The sequence below is a fragment of the Syngnathus scovelli genome, chromosome 3 (assembly GCF_024217435.2).
Source record: "Syngnathus scovelli strain Florida chromosome 3, RoL_Ssco_1.2, whole genome shotgun sequence".
Taxonomy (NCBI): domain Eukaryota; kingdom Metazoa; phylum Chordata; class Actinopteri; order Syngnathiformes; family Syngnathidae; genus Syngnathus; species Syngnathus scovelli.
The window spans coordinates 3426958-3454155 of NC_090849.1; the positions used below are offsets into that span (position 1 = coordinate 3426958).

At 44.2% G+C, this 27198-nt stretch overlaps 1 long non-coding RNA gene across 3 annotated transcripts in view; it reads left to right on the top strand.

Annotated features, from left to right (window-relative positions):
* Window positions 1-27198, top strand: part of LOC125993668 (uncharacterized) — a 218928-nt gene that overhangs the window by 11188 nt on the left and 180542 nt on the right. The window contains exon 3 of one of the 3 annotated variants that reach the window (XR_011086618.1): window positions 6670-6810. The exons of the other annotated variants lie outside the window; for them this stretch is intronic. This is a non-coding gene — a long non-coding RNA (uncharacterized lncRNA). Of the gene's footprint in view, window positions 1-6669; window positions 6811-27198 lie in introns of those variants that run through there. 3 annotated transcript variants of the gene reach the window in all.

The window sequence follows — 27198 nt, forward strand, 5'->3', positions numbered from 1 at the left end:
TGCTCAATGTACCTACTCAATACAATAGTAAGTTTTTTTGCACCACAGTGGAGGTTGGATGGTCAGAAAGTTAGGTACGTTCAATTTTTGACATTCACACAATCATGCATAGGAGCCACACGGCGACAGTTAACAAGACAATGACTGCAATAGGGGCCACCTACGACTGCACCGACATGAAAAAGTAGAAGTGAGAGAGCAGAGTATGGGATTATATGCTAAAACGTCTGCTATACAGTTACCGATAGGAGATTCTATCAAGAGAAGCTACATGAGAGATGGATTAGAATCTCTTTGTCTGCGTGGGTGCGTGTGCGTGTGTGTGTGTGTGTGTTCACACCCTGTGTGGGTGCGAGCGTGTGAGGACAAAGAAGGCATGGATAAGACAATCTCTTTTAAACCAGGAGGCAATAAATGGGAACGCCCCTGTCATAAATAGTTTTTGGTTAAAGGGAATCATTAGGAAGTGTTCAAACTCTTCCCGCAAACATTCCTATTTGCCAGTTAAATGGGCACTACAATTGACTACGAGAGTTGCAAACAACAGATGAAGAGCAGTCCTTGGCAGATTATATAAACAGGACGCTCAAACTGTGTCAAAGACAAATTTACTGCCGCTTGATCTTTCCTCCTCACAGGTCGACAACCCCATAAATCCAGTAGACTGGGTCTACATCGAGGTCATCAAAGGAAAGAACTGGGCCAGCCACGACGGGAGGGACCATTCCAAGTCTTGCTGACTACACATGTTGCACCCAAGGTTGCAGGACCCACAAATGCATTAACGACGACTGCTCTCCAGGAGGAAACTGGATGGGAGCTTTGGACATCACCGCTGTGTGCCAGGATGAGAGAGCCGTTTTCAAGGTGTAAGGGCTCTACTACCAACATGGCTGCACCATCGGACGGGACCTACTTCAGCCAGAAGTTCAGAGGCACTGCCCCACCTGCATCCTATGAGTGCACGTGCCTGTTCAGTACGGATCATGGTTTTGTGGTCACAGGAGTTGTCCGATGCTGCCTGCCAACTGGACAAGAGTGTGTGCGCCGGTGTGTGTGACTGACCTCACCTACAGACTAGAACATCATCAGCTGACGAAAACACGGGCACATATACAACTTCTTAGACGTGACAGTTGTGATAATGATAATGAGACGTGGATTGCGTAGATGCTGTTCTGTTGAGCATGTTTTACAGAAACTTGATGATTTGACCATCGAAAATGCTTCGCAAGTGATGGATTCAATGATGTACTGTTTCTGTGTTTTTCTTTTTCTTTTTTGTTATTCATAGCATTCTGGCCGCCTGTGGCAACGGGGCCGTGTAAGAATTTTCCTGCTAATAACATCTGGCCAGCAGGTTTTTCGCTTACACAATAAGTTTGATCTGGGGTGTTGAGGTAATGCCTCATCTTCACTGGAAAGTGTTGGTATCATTGTTTGTTGTTTTTATTTTTACCATTCTACTTTCTTCATTATACATATATATTATATATGTTTTTTTTCTCTTGCTTATCGTTGTTGTTTGGGGTGGCATAATCATATGATAAATCAGGAGGGAGATGTTAGGGTTTTCAGGTTAGTTTGATCCTATGATTATGTTGGAATGTAGACTGTAATGATTAAATCAATCACGTCTGGCCCTCACAATGTAATAATTAAATCAATCACGTCTGGCCCTCACAATGCAGAGTCTGTTTCCCACAATAGTGTAAAACACCCCCTGCTCTGATCTTATCAGAGGCCGGGGGTTCACCAAACCTGTCAACTCCCACCCCCACTCTGTTCCTCCTAATAAATATGCCCTTGCAGGGAGGAGACTTTTAGACTTCATTCGATAATCGCTGTTCAGACAGCGACGAATGGACTCTCCACCTGCAGGTGTCTAAAAGAACTTGCTTGTCTCCTGTTTTGGTTCTTGCAAAATAAGTTGGAGTGAGCAAATCTCTAACAAAGGTCTTCACCTTCACACTAATAATAATAATAATAATAATAAAGGACAGCAATAACAATAGTGTGAAGGTCTTCACCTTCACACTAATCAAGTCAAGTCAAGTTTATTTGTATAGCCCTAAATCACAAACAGTCTCAAAGGGCTTCACATAGCCAAAATTGACAATTATTCTCAAAGCATCCCCTGATCATAAGCTCCCAAAAGGGCAAGGAAAAACTCAAAAAAACCCTGCCAGGGGAAAATGAGAAACCTTGAGAAGGGACCACAGATGGAAGGATCCCCCTTTCAGGATCAGCAGGTTGTAATGGATGCAGAGAGTGCACAAGTAATACATAATATGAAAATCAATGAAAAAAAATGGATGTCGGAGGTGCCCTCGATTGTCCTGGCAGTGTCCTCAAGGGGGCCGAGCCGCAGCTCCCCCATCCCGAACTGGTCTCCGAGAATCCAGCCAGCCGCTATCAGCTTTTGAGCCACCTAACCCCCTCCCCAGCCGGGGAGGAGGTGGGCAGAGAGAACAGAACAAACTCCGGCCAAATCGGCCATCACAAGTTACTTAAAGGCCATCTCATAGAAATGTGTCTTTAAACGTGTCTTAAATGTTTCTACTGAGGTAGTAGTTCTAATATCCATTGGTAGGGCATTCCAAAGCTCTGGAGCCCGAATAGAGAATGCTCTAGACCCTGCAGACATTTTCTTGGCCCTCGGTATAACTAAAAGACTAGCGTTTTGCGAACGAAGGTTACGAGACGGAACATAAGGAATGACTAGGTCGACGAGATATGAAGGCGCTAAGCCATGCAGTGATTTATAGGTTAGTAGAAGAACCTTGAAGTCACATCTTAAATGGACCGGGAGCCAATGTAATTTGGCTAATATTGGGGTAATGTGATCAAATTTTCTTGACCGTGAGAGCAGCCTCGCAGCGGCATTTTGCACTAACTGTAGACTTTTGATACTGGATTTAAGACCAGAGAATAATACATTACAGTAGTCCAGGCGCGACGTGACGAACGCATGTATAATAGTTTCCGCATCCCCGGTCGAGAGGATACGACGAATCTTAGCAATATTACGAAGGTGAAAAAACGCAATCCTGGTTATATTCTTAATGTGTTTTTGAAAGGAGAACGTTTGGTCAAATATTACCCCGAGATTAGTTACCGTATCACTCTGAGTGATAGTACGGTTATCTATAGTTATAGTGATTTCCTTAAATAAATGTTGATAACGAGTAGGACAAATTATCAACATCTCAGTTTTATCCGGGTTAAGACGAAGGAAGTTGAGAGATATCCATTGCTTAATCTCCGCAAGGCACGCCTCGAGATTACAGCAGTCCTGTGGATCTGTCATCGATAACGGCATATATAATTGGGTGTCATCCGCGTAGCATTGAAAACTAATATTATCTTTACGTATTATGTCCCCAAGCGGAATCATATAAATATTAAATAAAATCGGTCCGAGTACCGATCCCTGTGGGACACCACACGTAACATTATAAAGCTCAGAGGACGTATTACCATGGACCACTCGGTGCGTCCTGCCTGATAGATAGGAATTGAACCAGCTTAGTGCTGACCCTGAGATACCAACACAACTTTTAAGACGCCCTAATAAAATATCGAAGTCTACAGTGTCAAAGGCAGCATTAAGATCAAGTAGTAACAATACAGACGACGAATTTGAATCCATAGCTATGAGGAGATCATTAGTCACTTTAGCAAGTGCTGTCTCTGTAGAATGATTAGCTCTAAAACCAGACTGAAAAGAGTCATATCGATTATTAGCGACCATGTAATCAATAAGCTGCTGTGCTACTACTTTTTCGAGAAGTTTTGCTATGAATGGGAGGTTTGAAACTGGCCTATAATTACTGAGACAGTCCGGGTCAAGATTTGCTCGCTTAAGTAGTGGTTTAATAATAGCGGTTTTAAAGGCTATTAGCACTATCCCAGAGGAAACAGACAGATTGATTATATTTAAGACGGACGGTCCTAAAATTGGAAATAATTCTTTAAGTAGTTTGGCTGGAAGCGGGTCGAGTAAACATGTTGTTTGTTTAGCCGTACTAACCAATTTTGTAAGCATTTCAAGGGACACGCTTTTAAAATGTGAGAGGGTTATTGCATGATCCCCAGCGCTAGTAACCGGCGGAGCGATTGGCATGGTATTCTTGATCTTGGACTCAATCTTTTGAGCAAAAAATTTCATAAACTCGTCAGCTGAGTGGAAGGAGCTATCGGGGGTCGGCTGGCGCAGAGTTAGCTTTGCCACTGTATCAAATAAGTATTTAGGATTCTTTTTATTAAGATTAATGACTTGCGAAAAATAACGAGTTTTTGCTATAAATAAACAATAACAAAATAAGCGCATCTTTATATTTCAGGAGGCTGTCCTTCCATGCCTGATGGAAAACCTCAAGTTTGGTTAAACGCCATCTGCGCTCATGCTTTCTACATAATTGTTTAAACGTACGTGTTTCATCTGTGAACCACGGAGTTGGCCATCTACGGCGAGTTTTCAGACGTAGCGGTGCCACAGAGTCGATGGCTTTTAATAATGTCGCATTGAATTCATTTGTAAGATTATCGATAGAGCCACTGTACGCGGGAAACATGGCGGTTGCCGGCGACAGTAACTCAGATAGTGCAATTGCAGTCATGGAGTTAAAATTACGGCTGCTATAATTCTGATTGCTCTCTTGTCTTTGACAAGGAACTAAAATTTCAAATTTTATTAAAAAATGATCAGACAGAACAGTAGTGTATGGCAGTCCTGTTATATTTGAGGTTGCTAGTCCCCGGGATAATACCAGATCTAAGGTATTTCCATTCTTATGCGTTGCTGCCTGTACAGCTTGCGTAAAACCAAACGTATGGATTAAAGTTTGAAATGCCGAAGTCAGTGGTTCTGACGGTGAATTCATGTGGATGTTGAAATCACCCATGATAACTATATTATCTGCATTTGTCACTAGATCAGCCACAACTTCTGAAAATAGATCCAGGAAGCCAGAGTAAGCCCCGGGTGGGCGGTAAATAACAACAAGATAGAATGACGGTAACGCAGTGGATCGCACAATGAGAACTTCAAATGTTTTAAATACGTGAATTGAGCGAGGCCTAAATCTAAGCTCAGAATTTGAGATGAGGGCGACACCCCCACCCTTTTTTCGAGGACGAGCCACATGCGAGCTCACAAAATTTGGAGGCGAGGCCTCGTTAAGTGGCAGCAGTTCATTAGGTTTTAACCAGGTCTCGCAAAGACCAAAAACGTTTAGATTATGTTCCGTGATAAGGTCATTAACGAGAACTGCTTTCGTATGAAGTGATCTAATATTCATAAAACCGAATTTAAGTGTAATTGGTTGATCAGGGTGCGTATCTATCGAAGGATTTTTAAACGGGATGCGAGTAAAATTGTGTTCTCTAGGCCTAATATCACCTCTCAAAAGTTTATTAGGGCGGTGGGATGAAACGACCGTGGGAATTTGATGATGAGTATTTGTTACACATGTGAAGTTATCTAAAACAGGCACCGTTTCATCAGCAAGACCGGTCGGGACGGAGTGATTGGATTTGTCTACTACCCCAGTAGAAAGTGTGTTTATGTGTACTGCAGCACTATTTAAACTGTCGCGCTCTAGTCTACACGAGGAGCTATGTGTATGCTGAAAGTCTAGCCTAGCGCTAGTTAACTTTAACTTAACAGACTCCAAACCCATCCTCACAGGTGGTCTAATCACCTGTGCCCTGGCCTGCTCTAAAGTGACCTGTCATGAGTGGCTCAAACAGTAATCTATATTCCTAGAAAGAGTGAAGGCGCCTTCACGGTTAGGGTGAAGGCCGTCCTTCCTCAGCAGGTCGGGGCGGCCCCAGAAGGAGGACCAGTTATCTATAAAATACAGTCCCTGCTTTTTACAGAACCCAGCCATCCATCGATTAAGGGAGACTAATCTACTAAACCTCTCATCAGTGCCTCTCCCAGGCAGGGGGCCAGAGACAAATACTCGATGCCGACTTATCTTTCTGGCAAGATCACAAGTCCTCGCTATGTTTTTCTTTGTGATCTCTGATTGTCTCATCCTAACATCATTGGAGCCGACGTGTATCACTATGTCCGAGTAGCTAGTGTTGTTGGAACTACGCTGTTGACTAGGCCTATTGCGAGTCAGCTCCCTAAGATTAGCTTCTATGTCGGGTGCTCTTCCCCCATGAATACACATTACCGTGGCTGGATTTTTAAGCGTAATGTTGCGGGTAATGGAGTCGCCTATGACCAAAGTGCGAGGGCCAGTAGACCGAGATGACTTTGGACGGCTATGCGTCTTACCTGGCTCATCGCGATTAGCAAGTCGCTTGGGGCTAATGCTAACCGGGCTAGCGGGCTGACTACAGCCCGCGTCTGTGTCCGCCGCAACTACTGTTATCGCACTATTCTGCTCTAACTGGCGGACAAGTCCCTCTAGCAGAGACAATCTCTCTAAGAGAAGGGTGCAGTTGGTGCACGAAGCCGTACATACCTCTTGGTCCGCTGCCATACTTTGTGTCCGAAGAGCGACGATCTGTCAGAACAACCCGGAAGTTTTACAAACTCGTGACTTTATCAGATTCCTTTTTTTTTCCTATTTAATAATAATAATAATAATAATAATAATAATAATAATAATAATAATAATAATAAAGGACAGCAATAACAATAGTGTGAAGGTCTTCACCTTCACACTAATAATAGAGAATGGTGTAGAATAACATATGTGTGAAGGCCATCGCCTTCACACAATAATAATAATAATAATAGAGAATGGTGTAGAATAACATATGTGTGAAGGCCATCGCCTTCACACAATAATAATAATAACTAGCTGAGGTCACTTCCGGTTTATTTGGGGTCACTTCCGGTTTAAAAAGGTCACTTCCGGTTTGATTTGGGGTCACTTCCGGTTTGATTTGGGGTCACTTCCGGTTTACCTGAGGTCACTTCCGGTTCATTTGGGGTCAATTCCGGTTTGATTTGGGGCACTTCCAGTTCATTCCGGGTTCATTGGGGCACTTCAGGGTCAATCCAAGATGGCCGCCACTCTGGAAGTGGGGGTCAAGGGTTGAATTGTGGAAGTGGGGGTGAAGGGGGTGAATATGGTAAGCATAAGGTGAACAAAGTGAATAAAGTTGGAATGGGTTGAATCGGTTGAAAAATGTAGAAATTAGAAGGAAAAAACTAAATTTTGGGAAAATTTGGTGTGAATTTCAAAATTGAAAATTTGGAAATTTTGCTAAGTGGGAAGGTGTGGAATAGGTAGGCAAAAGATGAACAGTTGAAAGTTGGAACGAGTTGAATCGGTGGAAAAATGTAGAAACTAGAAGTGAAAAACTAAATTTTGTGAAATTTTGCAAAATTTTGTGCAAATTTTAAAAGTGAAAACGTGAAATTTTTGAATTTGGCAAGTTTGGGAATGTCCCCAATGTGATTTGAATGTGTTGAAATAAGTGAATTTCAAACTGGAACAACAAAAATGTGAAATGTTGAATCTGCCATTAAGAATGAATGGGGAAAAAAATGCCACAAAATCGTGAATTTTGTGAAAACGGAAAATTTTTCGAACAAAAAAAATGTAAGCAGCCGTGTCATGAATATTTGGAATAAGTGAAAAGTGGAACGGAGTGAATCGGTTGAAGTATGTGGAAGGAGTTAAGCGTCAAAAAAGTGAGCGGAATAAGTAGAATAATAATAATAATAATAATAATAATAAAGGACAGCAATAACAATAGTGTGAAGGTCTTCACCTTCACACTAATAATAGAGAATGGTGTAGAATAACATATGTGTGAAGGCCATCGCCTTCACACAATAATAGAGAATGGTGTAGAATAACATATGTGTGAAGGCCATCGCCTTCACACAATAATAATCAAAGTCAAAGTCAAAGTCAGCTTTAATGTCAATTTCTCCACATGCCAAAGACACACAAAGAAACCGAAATTTCGTTCCCCCCTATCCCACGGTGACAAGACATGGCTCACAACAGACAAACAAGTAAACAAGTATAACAAAAGCGTGCTGAATAAATAATGAATAAATAACACAACAATAAATAAATAAATAAGAGGAGCAGAAAAAAAAGGAGCAAGTGCGCGTACAGCAGACATTCCTGAAAATAGCGCAACAGTGCCGCACGCTACGCAGAAGGGGGTAGCGAGTTCAGGGCCCTAACAGCCTGGAGAAAGAAGCTGTTGGCGAGTCTGGTGGTGCGGGAGCGCAGGCTCCTGTACCTCTTCCCAGAGGGCAGAAGGTCAAACAAAGAGTGAGCCGGGTGACTCACATCTCTGGCAATCGAGGTTGCCTTGCGGGCGAGATGGGAGGTGTAAATGTCCTTCAGGGAGGGGAGCGAAGCACCAATAATCTTACCAGCCGTATTCACTATGCGCTGCAGGGCCTTCAAGTTCTGTTCAGTGCAGTTTCCACCCCAGACAGCGATGCAACTGGTGAGGACGCTCTCAATGGTGCCACGGTAGAATGCAGACAAGACTGCCTGAGGAGCACATGCACGCCTGAGCTTCCGCAGGAAGTACAGGCGGCGCTGAGCTTTCTTTGCCAGTGACGAGGTGTTTGCGGACCAGGAGAGGTCCTCACTGATGTGCACCCCCAGGAACTTGGTGCAGCTCACCCTCTCCACCACAGCACCGTCAATGATCAGCGGCAGGTGTGTTGTGTGACCCTTCCGGAAGTCAACAATGATTTCCTTGGTCTTATTGACGTTCAGCAGGAGGTTGTTGTTCCTGCACCACGTGGTCAGAAGGTCAATTTCCGACCTGTACCGAGTCTCGTCGCCATTCGTGATGAGACCCACCAGAGTCGTGTCGTCAGCAAACTTCACTATGCGGTTGTCGCTGTAGGTCGCAGTGCAGTCATGCGTCAGCAGGGTGAAGAGCAATGGACTGAGCACGCAGCCCTGGGGGGCCCCCGTGCTCAGCGTGATGCTGGCGGAGATTTTGTCGCCAACACGCACCACCTGAGGCCTCTGACAGAGGAAGTCCAGTATCCAGTTGCAGAGGGAGGTACTGAGGCCCAGCTCGTCGAGTTTGCGGATGAGTCGCTGCGGCACAATGGTGTTGAAGGCAGAGCTGAAGTCCACAAACAGCAACCTCACATATGAGTCCTTTCTCTCCAGGTGGGTGAGGGCCGAGTGGAGGGCAGAGCAGATGGCATCCTCAGAGGACCGCTTGGCACAGTACGCAAACTGGAAAGGGTCAATGGTGGGGGGGAGAACGGACTTGATGTGCTCCATGACCAGCCGCTCAAAGCACTTCATGATGATGGGCGTCAGTGCCACAGGGCGGTAGTCATTAAAGCAGGACGGTGCAGGTTTCTTCTGCACAGGAACGATGGTGGCAGCCTTGAAACACGAGGGGACGATGGCCTGCTGCAGGGAAACGTTAAAGATGTCCGTGAAGACACCCGACAGCTCCCCAGCGCAGTCCTTCAGCGCTCGACCTGGGATGTTGTCAGGGCCCGCCGCCTTACGGGTGTCAATAGCGGCAAGCGCCCTCCTCACACCGTCGGCAGAGAGGCGCAGGGGCTGCTCGTGTGGGGGGGGAGTGGACTTCAGCGGTTCAGCAGACGGACGTCGCCCTCACAGCTCCTCGGCGCGGGCTTGTAGTCCGTGATGGTCTGAATGCCAAAGGCTACGTGCGTCCTTGCTGTCCTTGAAGTGGGTGGAGACCTTGCACGAGAACGCCTTCTTCGCTTCTTTGATGCCTCGGGACAGGTCGGCCCTCGCTGTCCTCAAGCCAGCCTCATCCCCCGCTCTGAAAGCCTTGTCCCTGGCCCTCAACAGTCTTAGGACATCCCCCGTCAGCCACGGCTTCCAGTTCGCGCGAGTGACGACGGATTTCGAGCAAGTCACATCATCAATGCACTTCGTGATGTAAGAGGTAACAGAGTCAGTATACTCCTCTATGTCCGTCCAATCGTTGTAGGTAATAATAATAATAATAATAATAGAGAATGGTGTGGAATAACATATGTGTGAAGGCCATCGCCTTCACACAATAATAATAAAAATAATAGAGAATGGTGTAGAATAACATGTGTGAAGGCCATCGCCTTCACACAATAATAATAGAGAATGGTGTAGAATAACATATGTGTGAAGGCCATCGCCTTCACACAATAATAATAATAGAGAATGGTGTAGAATAACATATGTGTGAAGGCCATCGCCTTCACACAATAATAATAGAGAATGGTGTAGAATAACATATGTGTCAAGGCCATCGCCTTCACACAATAATAATAATAATAATAATAGAGAATGGTGTAGAATAACATATGTGTGAAGGCCATCCCCTTCACACAATAATAGAGAATGGTGTAGAATAACATATGTGTGAAGGCCATCGCCTTCACACAATAATAATAGAGAATGGTGTAGAATAACATATGTGTGAAGGCCATCGCCTTCACACAATAATAATAATAAAGGACAGCAATAACAATAGTGTGAAGGTCTTCACCTTCACACTAATAATAATAATAATAAAGGACAGCAATAACAATAGTGTGAAGATCTTCACCTTCACACTAATAATAATAATAAAGGACAGCAATAACAATAGTGTGAAGGTCTTCACCTTCACACTAATAATAATAATAATAATCCATCCATCCATCTTCTTCCGCTTATCCGGGGTCGGGTCGCGGGGGCAACAGCTTCAGGAGGGACTCCCAGACTTCCCTCTCCCCAGCCACTTCATCCAGCTCATCCCGGGGGATCCCAAGGCGTTCCCAGGCCAGCTGAGAGACATAGTCTCTCCAGCGCGTCCTGGGTCGTCCCCGGGGTCTCCTACCGGTGGGACATGCCCGGAACACCTCCCCAGGGAGGCGTCCAGGAGGCATCCTGATAAGATGCCCGAGCCACCTCATCTGGCTCCTCTCAACGTGGAGGAGTAGCGACTCTACTCCGAGTCTCTCCCGGATGACCGAGCTTCTCACCCTATCTCTAAGGGAGAGCCCGGACATCCTGCGGAGAAAACTCATTTCGGCCGCTTGTATCCGAGATCTCGTTCTTTCGGTCACGACCCATAGCTCGTGACCATAGGTGAGGGTAGGAGCGTAAATCGACCGGTAAATTGAGAGCTTTGCCTTTTGGCTCAGCTCTCTCTTCACCACAACGGACCGGTACAGGGTCCGCATTACTGCCGACGCTGCACCGATCCGCCTGTCGATCTCACGCTCCATCCTCCCCTCACTCGTGAACAAGACTCCAAGATACTTGAACTCCTCCACTTGGGGCAGGATCTCATCCCCGATCCGGAGAGGGCATTCCACCCTTTTCCGATCGAGGACCATGGACTCGGATTTGGAGGTGCTGACCCTCATCCCGACCGCTTCACACTCGGCTGCGAACCGTTCCAGCGAGAGCTGGAGATCACGGCCTGAAGAAGCCAACAGCACCACGTCATCTGCAAAAAGCAGAGACGCGATGCTGAGGTCCCCAAACCGGACCCCCTCAACGCCTCGGCTGCGCCTAGAAATTCTGTCCATAAAAATTATGAACAGAATCGGTGACAAAGGGCAGCCTTGGCGGAGTCCAACCCTCACTGGGAACGAATCCGACTTACTGCCGGAAATGCGGACCAGACTCTGGCATCGGTGATACAGGGACCGAACCGCCCTTATCAGTTGGCTCGGCACCCCGTACTCCCGAAGCACCCTCCACAGAACCTCCCGAGGGACACGGTCGAACGCCTTCTCCAAGTCCACAAAACACATGTGGACTGGTTGGGCAAACTCCCATGCACCCTCGAGGATCCTGCCGAGGGTGTAGAGCTGGTCCACTGTTCCACGGCCAGGACGAAAGCCACACTGCTCCTCCTGAATCCGAGGTTCGACCTCCCGACGGACCCTCCTCTCCAGCACCCCTGAATAGACCTTACCAGGGAGGCTGAGGAGTGTGATTCCCCTGTAATTGGAACACACCCTCCGGTCCCCCTTCTTAAAGAGGGGAACCACCACCCCAGTCTGCCAATCCAGAGGCACTGTCCCCGATGTCCACGCAACGTTGTAGAGGCGTGTCAGCCATGACAGCCCCACAACATCCAGAGCCTTTAAGAACTCCGGGCGGATCTCATCCACCCCCGGGGCCTTGCCACCGAGGAGTTTTTTAACTACCTCAGTGACTTCGACCCCAGAGATTGGAGAATCCGCCTCAGAGTCTCTAGGCCCTGCTTCCTCAATGGAAGGCGTGTAGGTGGAATTGAGGAGGTCTTCGAAGTATTCTCCCCACCGACTCACGACGTCCCGAGTCGAGGTCAGCAGCACGCCATCCCCACTGTAAACAGTGTTGACGTTGCACTGCTTCCCCCTCCTGAGACGCCGGATGGTGGACCAGAATTTCCTCGAAGCCGTCCGAAAGTCATTCTCCATGGCCTCACCGAACTCCTCCCACGCCCGGGTTTTTGCCTCAGCAACCGCCGAAGCCGCGTTCCGCTTGGCCATCCGGTACCTGTCAGCTGCCTCCGGAGTCCCGCAGGCCAAAACGGCCCGATAGGACTCCTTCTTCAGCTTGACGGCATCCCTTACCGCCGGTGTCCACCAGCGGGTTCGGGGGTTGCCGCCACGACAGGCACCAACGACCTTACGGCCACAGCTCCGATCGGCCGCCTCAACAATGGAGGCGCGGAACATGGTCCACTCAGACTCAATGTCCCCCGCCTCCCCCGGGACGTGGGAAAAGCTCTGCCGGAGGTGGGAGTTGAAGCTCTTCCTGACAGGAGATTCTGCCAGACGTTCCCAGCAGACCCTCACAGAGCGTTTGGGTCTGCCAGGTCGGACCGGCATCTTCCCCCACCATCGGAGCCAACCCACCACCAGGTGGTGATCAGTTGACAGCTCCGCCCCTCTCTTCACCCGAGTGTCCAAAACATGCGGCCGCAAATCCGATGACACGACTACAAAGTCGATCATCGAACTGCGGCCTAGGGTGTCCTGGTGCCAAGTGCACACATGGACACCCTTATGTTTGAACATGGTGTTCATTATTGAAAATCCGTGTCGAGCACAGAAGTCCAACAATAGAACACCGCTCGGGTTCAGATCAGGGGGGCCGTTCCTCCCAATCACGCCCTTCCAGGTCTCACTGTCATTGCCCACGTGAGCATTGAAGTCACCCAGTAGAACGATAGAGTCCCCAGAAGGAGCGCTCTCCAGCACTTCCTCCAGGGACCCCAAGAAGGGTGGGTACTCTGAGCTGCTGTTTGGTGCATAGACACAAACAACAGTCAGGACCCGTCCCCCCACCCGAAGGCGGAGGGAGGCTACCCTCTCGTTCACCGGGGTGAACCCCAATGTGCAGGCGCCCAGCCGGGGGGCAATAAGTATACCCACACCTGCTCGACGCCTCTCACCGTGGGCAACTCCAGAGTGGAAGAGAGTCCAGCCCCTCTCGAGAGGGCTTGTACCGGAACCCAAACTGTGTGTGGAGGCTAGTCCGACTATATCTAGTCGGAATCTTTCTGCCTCGCACACCAGCTCGGGCTCCTTTCCAGCCAGAGAGGTGACATTCCATGTCCCAAGAGCCAGCTTCTGCAGCCGGGGATCAGACCGCCAAGGTCCCCGCCTTTGGCTGCCGCCCAGCTCACATTGCACCCGACCCCTTCGGCCCCTCCCACAGGTGGTGAGCCCGTGGGAAGGGGGACCCACGTTTCCATTTCGGGCTATGCCCGGCCGGGCCCCATGGGCGAAGGCCCGGCCACCAGACGCTCGCCTTCGAGCCCCGCCTCCAGGCCTGGCTCCAGAGGGAGGCCCCGGTGACCCGCGTCCGGGCGAGGGAAAACTAAGTCCATTTATATCACTCATCATAAGGGGCTTGTGAGCCGTGCTTTGTCTGGCCCCTCACCTAGGACCCGTTTGCCATGGGTGACCCTACCAGGGGCATGAAGCCCCCGACAACATGGCTCCTAGGATCATAGGGGCACGCAAACCCCTCCACCACGATAAGGTGACGACTCGCGGAGGGGATAATAATAATAATAATAATAATAATAATAATAATAATAATAATAATAATAATAATAATAAAGGACAGCAATAACAATAGTGTGAAGGTCTTCACCAATAATAATAATAATAATAATAATAATAATAATAATAAAGGACAGCAATAACAATAGTGTGAAGGTCTTCACCAATAATAATAATAATAATAATAATAATAATAATAATAATAGAGAATGGTGTAGAATAACATATGTGTGAAGGCCATCGCCTTCACACAATAATAGAGAATGGTGTAGAATAACATATGTGTGAAGGCCATCGCCTTCACACAATAATAATAGAGAATGGTGTAGAATAACATATGTGTGAAGGCCATCGCCTTCACACAATAATAATAATAATAATAGAGAATGGTGTAGAATAACATATGTGTGAAGGCCATCGCCTTCACACAATAATAGAGAATGGTGTAGAATAACATATGTGTGAAGGCCATCGCCTTCACACAACTAGAAAATGCATTTTTTGGAGAAATTGCGTGTGAAGGCGAAGACTTTGAATCACTTCTTGGGGAATGATGCCGAATGATGTTGAAATGAGTAGAATTTCTTGAGAAATGTGGAAAATAGAAGTGTAATACGGAATTTTGGAGAATTTGGTTGAATTTCAAATTTGGAATTTTTGGTAAGTGGGAAGTTGTGGAATAGGTAGGCAAAAGATGAATAGTTGAAAGTTGGAATGGGTTGAATCGGTTGAACAATGTAAAAATTAGAGTAGAAAAACAAAATTTTGGAGAATTTGGTTGAATTTCAAATTTGAAAGTTTGGAATTTTGGGTAAGTGGGAAGTTGTGTAATAGGTAGAAAAAAGTTGAAATGGTTGAATCGGTTGAAAAATGTAGAAATTAGAGTAGAAAAACGAAATTTTGGAGAATTTGGTTGAATTTCAAATTTGGAATTTTTGGTAAGTAGGAAGTTGTGGAATAGGTAAGCAAAAGATGAATAGTTGAAAGTTGGAATGGGTTGAATCGGTTGAAAAATGTAGAAATTAGAGTAGAAAACAGAATTTTAGGAGAACTTGGTTGGATTTCGAATTCGGAATTTTTGGTAAGTGGGAAGTTGTGGAATAGGTAGGCAAAAGATGAACAGTTGAAAGTTGGAATGGGTTGAATCGGTTGAAAAATGTAGAAATTAGAGTAGAAAAACGACATTTTGGAGAATTTGTTTGAATTTAAAATTTGGAATTTTTGGTAAGTAGGAAGTTGTGGAATAGGTAGGCAAAAGATGAACAGTTGAAAGTTGGAATGGGTTGAATCGGTTGAACAATGTAGAAATTATAGTAGAAAAACAAAATTTAGGAGAATTTGGTTGAATTTCAAATTTGAAAAATTCGAATTTTTTGTAAGTTGGAAGTTGTGGAATAGGTAGAAAAAAGATGAACAGTTGAAAGTTGGAATGGGTTGAATCGGTTGAAATATGTAGAAATTAGAATTTAAAAACTAAATTTAGCAAAATTTTGCAAAATTCTGTGCAAATTTTAAAAGTGAAAACGTCAAATTCTTGAATTTGGCAAGTTTGGGAATGTCCCCAATGTGATTTGAATGTGTTAAATTAAGTGAATTTCAAACTGGAACAACGTAAATGTGACATGTTGAATCTGCCATTAAGAATTAACGGGGAAAAAGGTCTTCACCTTCACACTAATAATAATAATAATAATAATAATAATAATAATAATAATAATACAGGACAGGAATAACAATAGTGTAAAGGTCTTTACCTTCACACTAATAATAATAAAGGACAGGAATAACAATAGTGTGAAGGTCTTCACCTTCACACTAATAATAAAGGACAGGAACAACAATAGTGTGAAGGTCTTCACCTTCACACTAATAATAAAGTACAGGAATAACAATAGTGTGAAGGCCTTCACACTAATAATAAAGGACAGGAATAACAATAGTGTGAAGCGGGTGGCGGCTCCTGGTTTTGATCCGGGGTCATTTACAAAGGACAGGAATAACAATAGTGTGAAGGCCTTCGCCTTCCCACTAATAACTAGAAAATGCAATTTCTGGAGAAATTGCGGCATAATGATGTTTAAAGTTGGAACGGGTTGAATTGGTTGAAAAATATAGAAATTAGAAGGGGAAAATGAAATTTTGGACAATTTGGTGTGAATTTAAAAATTGAAAATGTGGAATTTTTGTAAGTGTGAATTTGTTGAATAGTAAAGGGAAATGTGCTTTCGGGAGTTTGCAAACATATTTTAAGGTTGTGTTAAACTTATAATCATATTAATATCTAGTATTGGAGTGCTCGTGTGGATTGGTGGGTGGCGAAGAATGTGCAGGCAAACTGCATGAACTTGTTTTCGTTGAAGTGTTGTGGATAGGCCCAGACAGGGCGTACCGGACGAGAACACCTCAAGGTCGTTGCGAAACGAGAACAACAGCACGTCTATGTGGCCGGGCTTCGCGGGGAAATCCAACCACCTGACCTCAGCGATAACACCGACATGGGGAGGAGATGGCCATCGACCAATCATCTCACAATATTTTGCATGCTTTAATATTCATATTGTGTTTCTTTAAAACTGGGCAACCCGGAAGAATGTGTCGTCTTTTGGTGGTCACAAAAACGCACGAGTTTTAGTGTGAGGGACCCGGGACCCAGGCCTGTATTAGTGCGCTTTGTCAGGAATAAACAATTGGTAAATTTGGTCTGATTGATCTACTGGTCTTCTCTTTGACAGAACGAACTCGCAAAATTGTTAGGTGCGCCAGTGTGTGGATTAGGACATAGCAATTTATGTGTTAAGTGTTGATCGCAATTTGGAGTCAGATCGATAACTAGAATCCGTAACCTAACTGTTTCAAACGAACAGTTGAAAGTTGGAATGGGTTGAATCGGTATAAAATTTGGAAACTAGAGGTGAAAAACGAAATTTTGTGAAATGTTGCGGACATTTTAAATGTGAAAACGTGAAATTTGGGAATTTGGCAATTTTAGGAATGTCGAGAATCTTTACGAATGTGATTTGAATGTGCTGAATGATGTGAAAGGGTTGAATCGGTTTTAAAAAATGTAGAAATTATAAGTGAAAACGAAATTTTGGAGGATTTGGCGTGAATTTCAAAATTGAAAATGTGGAATTTTTGGTAAGTTTAAAGTTGTGGAATATGTAGGCAAAAGATGAACAGTCGAAAGTTGGAATGGTTGAATCGGTTGAAAAATGTAGAAGTTAGAGCAAATGTTCAATCCCCTCAGAGAATGAATGGGAATTTTAAAAAAAAATTGCGCCAAAAATTTTCGAAATTTGGAACGAAACGAAATTTGCAGGTTCAAGAGGTTCACTTTGCAGTTCAAAAGTTCAAACGGGTTGAATCGGACAAAAATTGTAAAACTTAGAGCAAAAGTTGAATCCCCATAGAGCAGACCTGGGCAAAATACGGCGTCCCTGTCCGGCCCGCATGAGGCCAATCGTAAATTATATTTGATTACAACTTAATTTTTTTAAAAAAATCAGTGTCGTGCATGCAATACAACTGTTTTGGTTTTATTTTGAAAGGTGTCGCACTTCCGTGTAGCGTACGTGTATGCGAGCTGTGCATGAAGGTGAACAGTGCGAAGTAATGCTGCCCTCGAAATGTGTGCTGACCCTCAGAAAAGAAAAGTTGACAAGGAGTGCCGTGTTTTCAACAAGACATGGACTGCCAAGTATTTCTTTACAGAAATGAAAGGTAAAGCCGTGTGCCTCATTTGTGGTACACAGGTCGCTGTGTTCAAAGAATATAATTTGAGTTGTCACTACACGACCAAGCATGAGAAAAAATACATCTGTCTGATAAAACAGCGCGCAACAGAGGCTGATGCATTGCTAGCAAAACTGCAAGCCCAACAAGGACTTTTTATCAAACTTCACACCCAGAGATGCAGCGGCTTTGTCATTTGAGGAAAAGTTAAAGAAGTTAAGAATAAATTGTACTGATTAATGATTGTTTTTTTATTTGACCTATACACCACAATTTCACATAGCTTAATATAAATATAAACCCAGGTCGCCCAGCCGTGCCTTCCATTCTCCTGGCATACGTTCGTTCGCGGGACGAAAAGATGGGTTGTGTTCGCCTGATAGGATCCACGAACCGGACAGTGCGTGCCTGCTGTGTGCTCGTGTTCACAGTGGCCTGGTTGACTGTCATCTTTCCGGACTCTGCTGTGCATCGGGAGCGGCTAGCGTGCTATCACTCTTATTGTTCATCTTCTTGTTTTATTTTTCCTGTGTTGTTTACTTGTATGTGCGCTGTGAACTCTGTCTTGTCACCCTGGGATAGTGAGAAACGTAATTTCGATCTCTTTGTGTGTCTTGACATGCGGAGGAATTGACAATAAAGGAGACTTTGACTTTGACTTTGAAACAGAATAATTGTATTCTAATTACCAGTACCAGTGTCACGGTCGGGTGTAGCATGGAGCAGGACGACCAAGTGCAGCTTGGACCAGGGTTTATTGAAGCAACTCAAAAGGCAAACTGACATGACTTAACAAACAATAACTTGACTGACTGACCGGGACGTGAAACAAGAAGACAGCAGGACATGACGGCATCAAGACAGTACGCCAACACCGAACGACAGCAACCAATGATCCGACAGGGAGTGAGGGGCAGACAGGACTTTTATACATGACAGGTAACGAGAGGCAGGTGGGAATAATCACACTGATCATGGGCACACAGGAGGGGAGGGGCGAGCACACAGACAGAAACCAAGACAACAGACACATAGTGGAGCAGTTGGGGACGAGACGTGACAACCAGCTCTTTAAAATAAATATTTTAGTGCATTTTACAATGGAAGAAAATTGAGCAGGTTTAAATTATTGTAGGTATGGCCCTCTGACACAACTCAGGTTTTTCATGTGGCCCCTTGTAAAAATTAATTGCCCACCCCTGCCATAGAGAATGAATGGGAATTTAAAAAAATAATTGCGGCAAGATTTTTTGGAATTTGGAACGAAACGAAAACTACAGGTTTAAAAGGTTCACTTTGTACAAATTGTTTTTAAAATGCTTTTTTTTTAACAACAAACTAGAGAAACTCCCCTTCATTTTCAGTGAGAACAGTGTAGTTGTCTCCCTTTTTTGCTAGTGCATCATAGTCTGGGTTAAAATTTGTTGTTGCAATTCTTAAGATTGAGCCGAGGTGTCTGTCCGTTAACCTGGATCTATGACAGGCTTGGTTGTTCATGTGGCTGAACGTCTGCTCACACACTTAGGTCGAGCCAAATTGTCCACTCTTTTTGAAACTCTCGGCACTCAGTGTCCACCTTTCTTTTCCTTGGGCCACTCATTTTAATGAAAGGATTCCAAGGAGAGATTTGTGGGTGGCTTTGGCTAAAAACTGTATCTGAAAGCTCAGCGCGCAAATTACGGCTGACGTCACAGCTCACACTCGAAATTCGGTACTGATAGAAATAGAGCACAGAGTGTGCCGGGTCCGTACTACTGGGTGTACGTACACACACTGAGCTTTCTGACACGACTTACGGGAGTAAATGCGCGGGCAGGCGTTTCCCCATCTACTGACGAAACGCAGTCATTCCAGGGAAAATGACCCCGAAAAAATTTTAATAATACAATTTATTCAGGTTTGGTGGGCTGGATTAATTTATTATATTTATTGTCTTTTATGTTTTAGCATTTTGTTACTGCTGAGGTTGATGTTTTCAGCAAATAAGGTTGAGTTTAATCATTAAGGATTTGGCCTCATTCCTAATTTATTCTAATATAATTTATCCTAATACATGAATAAAAAAACTAAATAAAACAAAACACAACAGAACGTAATTTCGATCTCTTTGTGTGTCTTGGCATGTGAAGAAATTGACAATAAAGCAGACTTTGACTTATACATTCCTCTTTTTCATTTCATAGAAATGACAACTTCATTTTTGTGTTCTTTTAATATGAAGCAAATTATGGCAAGTGTCCTAAATAATCATCCAAATAATCCAAATCATCCAAATGAGCAAGCAATGGTTACTTCTTACAGATGTACTGTATAATAAATGAGAGACCAGTTTACTGCAGGTTGACTCAATGTTCAAGGAAAAATTCACAACGCAGAATATCGCCGTTGACTTTATCCATGAAAAACAGCATTAATCCTATCTAAATAATCCTAATCCTGTTCAAACAAATAAAGTGGAACAAATCCTTGCATGAAGATACATCTGTCAGTAGCAAGTGTGTGTGTGTGTGGGGGGGGGGGGGGAGTGGGGGGGGGGGCTGCTATTTAAACACAAATGGAGGTGGGAGCGTATCAATGGTACAACTGGGAGAACATCTCTCTCATGGCCCATATTCAGCCTGGAAGCCATGTGGCACAAACAAGCCTGTTCAGCTTTCTTTCACTTTCTCGACAGAACATTAACACCCAGTAAGCCCTTGTATTGACTTGGTGACCTCTCTGTCTGATGGTGGTCGAGCCACACTATTAGCATCACTAATACTCTGTAAAACAGAATAAATCCCTTAATATTGCACAAGCGGAGCTGAAAGGAGCAGTGAAAGAACAGCAAGATCTAAATTTGAGTATTTGAGATAATACAGGTCTGGTCAGTGCATGCTGAAACGTTCAGTGTTTTTCCTAGTATTTCACCTTAAGTCAAAGTCAAAGTCTGCTTTATTGTCAATTTCTTCACATGCCAAGAGATAGAAAGAGAGAGATCGAAATTACGTTTCCCACTATCCCACGGTGACAAGACATAGTACACAACATACATACAAGTAAAAAACACAAAAAGTAAAAACAAGAAGGCACAAACAATGAATAAATAAGAGTGATGAATAAATAATAAATAAACCAATAACATAATAAATAAGAGGAGCAAAAATGGAGCAAGTGTGCATACAGCAGACAGTCAGAAGATAGCGCAAAAGTACAGGACGTCATGCAGGAGGGGGGAGAGAGTTCAGGATCCTAACAGCCTTGAGTATGAAGCTGTTGGTCAGTCTGGTGGTGCGGGAGCGCAGGCTCCTGTACCTCTTCCCAGAGGGCAGAAGATCAAAAAAAGAGTGAGCGGGGTGACTCTCATCACACACAATCGTGGTCGCCTTGCAGGTGAGATGGTTAATCCAACCATCTGTATTTATTTTCTGGGATTTGTTACAGTACAAAATAAACTGTGTACCAGAAGTAGAGCAGAGTACTGAGCATATGGTCGAACCACAGTATTCATGTTGGTATTATTGTATTTATTTATTTATTCTATCACAATAATGTACTTTTTTAAAATGCATATAATTGTAGGTCTTGTATTCACTCATTGTATTGACTATAATGACTATAACATGCAAAACAAATGCAATCCAATTATAGTCACAAGGGAAAACTAGAAGTCATTTGTGATGTCATTTTGCTTGGACCGCTACTGACAAAATTGGTGGTGGGCATAAAAAGTGTGGTCTCTCTGAGGCACCATAGTGTGCGTGGTTCAAAATGCATGCCATTGCCATTAAATAGTTCACTACCAGATGGTAAGTGCATTTTACACACTGTACCTTCAAATTAAAATCGTGTTAATTGTTAAAATTTCAGATTAAGTCATTACCGTTTCATCAGGGACAGTTTTGTCTGGTGGCATGTCCTGCTATTTTCCTAGAGTAAAATTGATGCCATTGCTGAATAAAGTTTGGAAAACACTGATCTAAAATTTATCACTATGTGATTCAGTATGCTGGCAACCAGGGCGAGACTGAATCAATAAAATCCACACCGCTTCCTCACTCACCTACTGATTACAATACCATCAGGAGTTCAGTGTCTTGCTCAAGGACATTTCAACACACTCACAGTGGATGGGGATTGTAGCCCCAACATCTAGGTTTAGTCGAGACGACCACTACCACTGAGTCATGCCGTACCTACTGCCATCTATTCCAGTGTGTCATATTGTACTTGTGCAACAAGCGCTGAGGAGTCAAGGAAACTAAATAAATAAATAAATGATGTTCATGCACGGCTCATTCTGTGCACCAGTAAAAACATTGATGTCTTGATCACTTCACTAGTTTCTTTTATATCAAACAAATTGTTTTAGGTTCATTACCTGACATGTTTCGGCGGTTTCTTCCGCCTTCATCAGACACACTCTGATGAAGGCGGAAGAAACCGCCGAAACATGTCAGGTAATGAACCTAAAACAATTTGTTTGATATAAAAGAAACCAGTGAAGTGATTAAAAAAAGAAAAACAAGATGAACTTAGTACAATTATTGATGTCTTGAATTTAAAAAAAAACAAAAATGTTTTATTTTTCACTAAAGATGGGTTCGGTGAATGCGCATATGAAACTAGTGGGGTTCGGTACCTCCAACAAGGTTAAGAACCACTGTTGTAGTGTGTCAGATATTTTCATTATTGCAGTTTATTCCAGAAAGTTACATTTTCCTTTTTTGAATTTAGATAATAAAAATAATTCAAACTAACTGTCTATTATTTAGACAAAATATAAATAGTAGTTCAGCAACTTTCCAAAGTGTGTATTTTAGTACTATTAGTTAGGTTTTCCTCAGACGAGCTTCCACAGTAGAAGCTATACGTTGCTAATAACGACTGTGGGGCGCAGCTCCTCACAGCACCCCCAATCCAAACCTTAATGCTGAGTGTCAAGCAGGGAGGCATCTGGTTACATTTTAAAGTCTTTTTGGTATGACTCAGCCTGGGATCGAACCCAGACCCTCCCAGTCTCAGGGTGGACACTCATACCACAGGCCACTGAGCATTACTTTAAACGACTGAAAATTTAAAATATTATTATTATGATTTGGGAATTGAGAGCATACTAGATACAATACTAGATAGATATACTATTGGAGGTGTCAGTCTTTTAGTATTGAGCAACACAAATCAAACTAACACCACAACATTTGAACGACACAGCAGACCAATAAAACATATAGCCTAACTTGTTAGTGAAGAGTTGATGCCAGTTGAGTTACTACAGCACAGATGAGACTCTGAGATAAGCTCTCTCTAGTTACATTGTTGTCAGGGTGTCAACTATGACAAATGGCGGTCTTGGCTTGAGATTAGTGAGGTGGAGCTTGGATGTGTTTAATGAACCAGAAAATTAAATGATTACTATTGGGCTTCTTTTGACTGCACTGCTGGTGACACTCTTGCTTCATCCTGAGGGTTAATTGGACTTGAACCCAGAAAGTCAAAGGGTTAAGCATGGACAGTGTGACAGCCGGTCCTTCTGGTAACAGCCCTCTCAAATGGCTGCTAATCAGATTTGTCAAGGGGCTTTCCTTATCATAATGTCTTCTTGTGCTACTTTGTTGCTTCTGAACCACACAGCAATATTGATTCACAAATAATAGCATTATCCTTGTCGACTGTGTGAGGACACTACTGTCTTTGTAGTCTAGAAAATAAAGCTGCCCTGCTTTTTCCATGATATTTATACTGATGATTAGTGAGCAGCTATTAACGCATGCCACACAATTTTTTAAATCTCTGCATGGAGGAAATTAATTGTGCTGTTAGTCTTTTAAGTTCCCATTAGAACTTCAACTCAAGCATTCATTGCTTAAGCCAACCAGTCCAAATTTAAACTGGCCCGAAGCATTGTGTCATATAATTAATAATAAGTGGCCTGCTGGCAATGTCGCGGGGACCTGCGCGCCCCAGAGGGAGCCACAGAAATGAAACTCGTTAGGACAACGGGAACGCGCACATGAGCCAACGCTCATGATCGGTTGCGAGCGTGTCTCCTCCGTCCCTTCCCAGTTCACGCGCACACAAGTGTCCGTTTGCAAGATAATCAGTGACACAGACACTTCCTCATTCAAACGTCCAAACGCCAAGGACTAAGGTGACGCTAAAATCAGAGACGCTGCAAGTGACGTGCACAGGGAAAGGCAAAAAAAGGACAAAAGAAAACACGGACTACTGGTCATATCCACTTCCAAGAGCAGCAATGGAAAGCAAGGTTGATGTGAAGACATCATCCCAAGATACCTCAAAGACTTACCTGCGGCTCATTTCTGAAGTTCGTTGTGTTTAACACTGAATGGAAATAAAGGGAGCAAGACGCTCTGAATCCTGGCTCAAGTGTTCTATTGGCTGGCTGATGAACTGTGATAACATACACGAAGTACATAACGCACAGGGAGATCAGTACAGTAAAAAGCCACACCACAGTGAGTTGAGGAAACAACGAAATATTCAAACATGGCCCCCAAAGATGTATCAGCGTTGTCGACATGGAGACGGTAGACTTTGAAGAGAATTCACGTCGACCTTTATCTTCCAAGTCATCAGTCCACAGTGGATCAAGAGCTAGTTCTAACTCCAAGCGCTCATCATCCTACAATTCCGTTCCGGAGGAAGCTGCCAGAGCCAGAGCTTCGGCTGAGGCAGCGGCAACCAAGGTAGCCTATTCAAGGAAGCAGTTGGAAATGAAAAGACAACAAGCTAGGCTAGAGATAGATTTAGAAGCATTAGAAATTGAAAAGGAAGCAGAAGTGGCACGGGTGAGAGCAGAAGTATTGGAAGCAGCTGCAGCTATAGAAAATGTAGATGTGCTAAGCATAAAAAGTAATTTGCCAGCACATGCGGCTCAAAAACGCACTGAAGATTATGTGCAAAGCCAAACACAGCTCAACGCGCAGTCCCGACAGTGGAGTCTGGCGACATGAACCCACACGTCGTCCACCACCTGGGGCAGCTGAGGAGATATATAATAATGCACACAACGCCTGCAGACCATTAGTGAATGAAGAACGTGAGGAAAAGGAGCAGTTCCAAGAGGCAATCGACACTCAGTATTATGGCCTCCCATTTCATGGTGCAGTCAGACATTGTGAGTACAGCCTCCTACGACAGTCATCATCCACACCTACGACACCACCACACATGGATGACTTCAGGCCTTCGCGTGATGACCTCAGGCCTCTCCAGAGTGACATCAGAACCCTGGCACAGCTTTCACATGCAACAAGGCACACATCTGCCCCAAAACCACCGAAAGTCCACATATGCAACAGGGTCGGTATTCTCCTCCTCATGCCAACCCTCCACACATGATAGACTTTTAGACAAGTTTCTTGCTCGCAGAGAATTAGTGACTACTGGCCTCACAAAATGTGATGATGTGCCAGAGAATTTTAAGGCATGGTAGTTCTCATTCCTAAATGCAACACAAGGCTTAGGTTTATCATATAGTGAGGAGCTGCACCGCTTGGTGAAGTGACTCGGTAAAGACTCGTCTGAACATGTAAAGAGTATCCATGCTGTCTATGTCACAAAGCCCAAATCCGCTCTACAACGCCCACTGCGTGAATGCTATGGCACACCAGAAATAATTGAAAATGCCCTGTTCAAAAGAGTGGACGATTTTCTCCGTCTGTCTGCTAGAGACAACACAAAGCTAAGATTGCTTAGTGATCTCCTCATGGAGCTATTAGCAGCCAAAAACAATGGATATCGTCCTGGCCTTGCATACCTCGACACGCCTCGTGGGATAAAATCTAACCTAGAAGTTACCTTCAGGCCTGCAGGAGAAATGGCTCAGTGTCGGCTCAAAGTACAATGAGCGCTACAGGACATCTTTCCCTCCTTTATCAGTTTTTGTGGACTTTGGGTATGGCCAAGCCAAGGCTCGAAACAACCCAAACTTCAGCCTGTCCATCAGTAGCCAGCCGTACGACAAAGGTGAGAAAGCTCCATTCAAGCCAAGTGAATTTAAGACTGCTGTATCTGTGCGCAATTCAGACGTATCTGGTACCACAGATGAAAACACCTTAAACTCCACAGACGATGGAAAGGAAAACAATGATCCGGCTCGTTGTTGCCCTGTGGACAAGACAACACATCCATTGGAAAAATGCAGATCTTTTAGAGCAGGGTCACCAACCTTTCTTAAACCGAGAGCTACTTCCTGGGTACTTGTTAGGGTTTTCAGGTTAGTTTGATCCTATGATTATGTTGGAATGTAGACTGTAATGATTAAATCAATCTTGTCTTGCCCTCACAATGTAATGATTAAATCAATCACGTCTGGCCCTCACAATGTAATAATTAAATCAATCACGTCTGGCCCTCACAATGCAGAGTCTGTTTCCCACAACAGTGTAAAACACCCCCTGCTCTGATCTTATCAGAGGCCGGGGGTTCACCAAACCTGCCCACTCTCACCCCCACTCTGTTCCTCCTAATAAATATGCCCTTGCAGGAAGGAGAGTTCAGACTTCATTCGATAATCGCTGTTCAGACAGCGACGAATGGACTCTCCACCTGCAGGTGTCTAAAAGAACTTGCTTGTCTTCTGTTTGGTTCTTGCAAAATAAGTTGGAGTGAGCAAATCTCTAACAGTACTGATTAAGGCAAAGGGCTACCCGTTTGACACACACTTCTGAAATAGCCAATTTGCTCAATTTGGCTTTCACTTTGTGTTATTATTGTCATTTCCACTTCACATGTAAGTGTGATTTTAACAAGAATAGCAAAAATACAGTCAAACCTTGGTTTTTGACCACAAGCCGTTCCAGAAGGCGGTTCGAGAAGCGAATCGGTTGAATTCCGAATCTATTTTTCCCATTACAAATAATGGAAAAAATTTTAATCCGTTTCAAGAAGAAAAAAAAACGCCTTTTTTAAGCATTTTTTTTTCATTTGCGCATATTTGTCCAATCACGCAACTGCAGCGCACCGTCGAACGCGCAACCGTAGCACGTCGCTCGCTGTGCAACTGCACCGCGCTGGTCGCATTATTGTGACAGCCGTAGCTGAAATTTAGAAAATATTTTTAAAGTCCTGATGTACTTTCCAAAATTTAAGTGGACCTAAGTGCACAGGGAGCTTAATTTTGTCCGATCGCGCAACTGGAGCGCACCGCCAAACGCGCAACAGTAGCGTGTCGCCGACCACGCAACTGCACCGCGCTGGTCGCATTATTGTGACAGAGCCGTCGCTAAAATTTTGAAAATATTTTTGAAGTTCTGATGCACTTTCCAAAATTTAAGTGGACCTCAGTGCGCAGGGAGATTAATTTGGTCCGACCGCGCAACCGCAGCGCGCTGGGCATTCACTGACGCATTGCTTTCTCTGTCCCGTCAGTACGGTGATTTGTTCGTCTAATGAGTGTTCGTCCGACAGTCTTGTGTGTTCGTCTCGTCCGTGCTACAAGTACAGCAGGCAGGTTCTGCTTGACATCGGCAGAAGTGGGT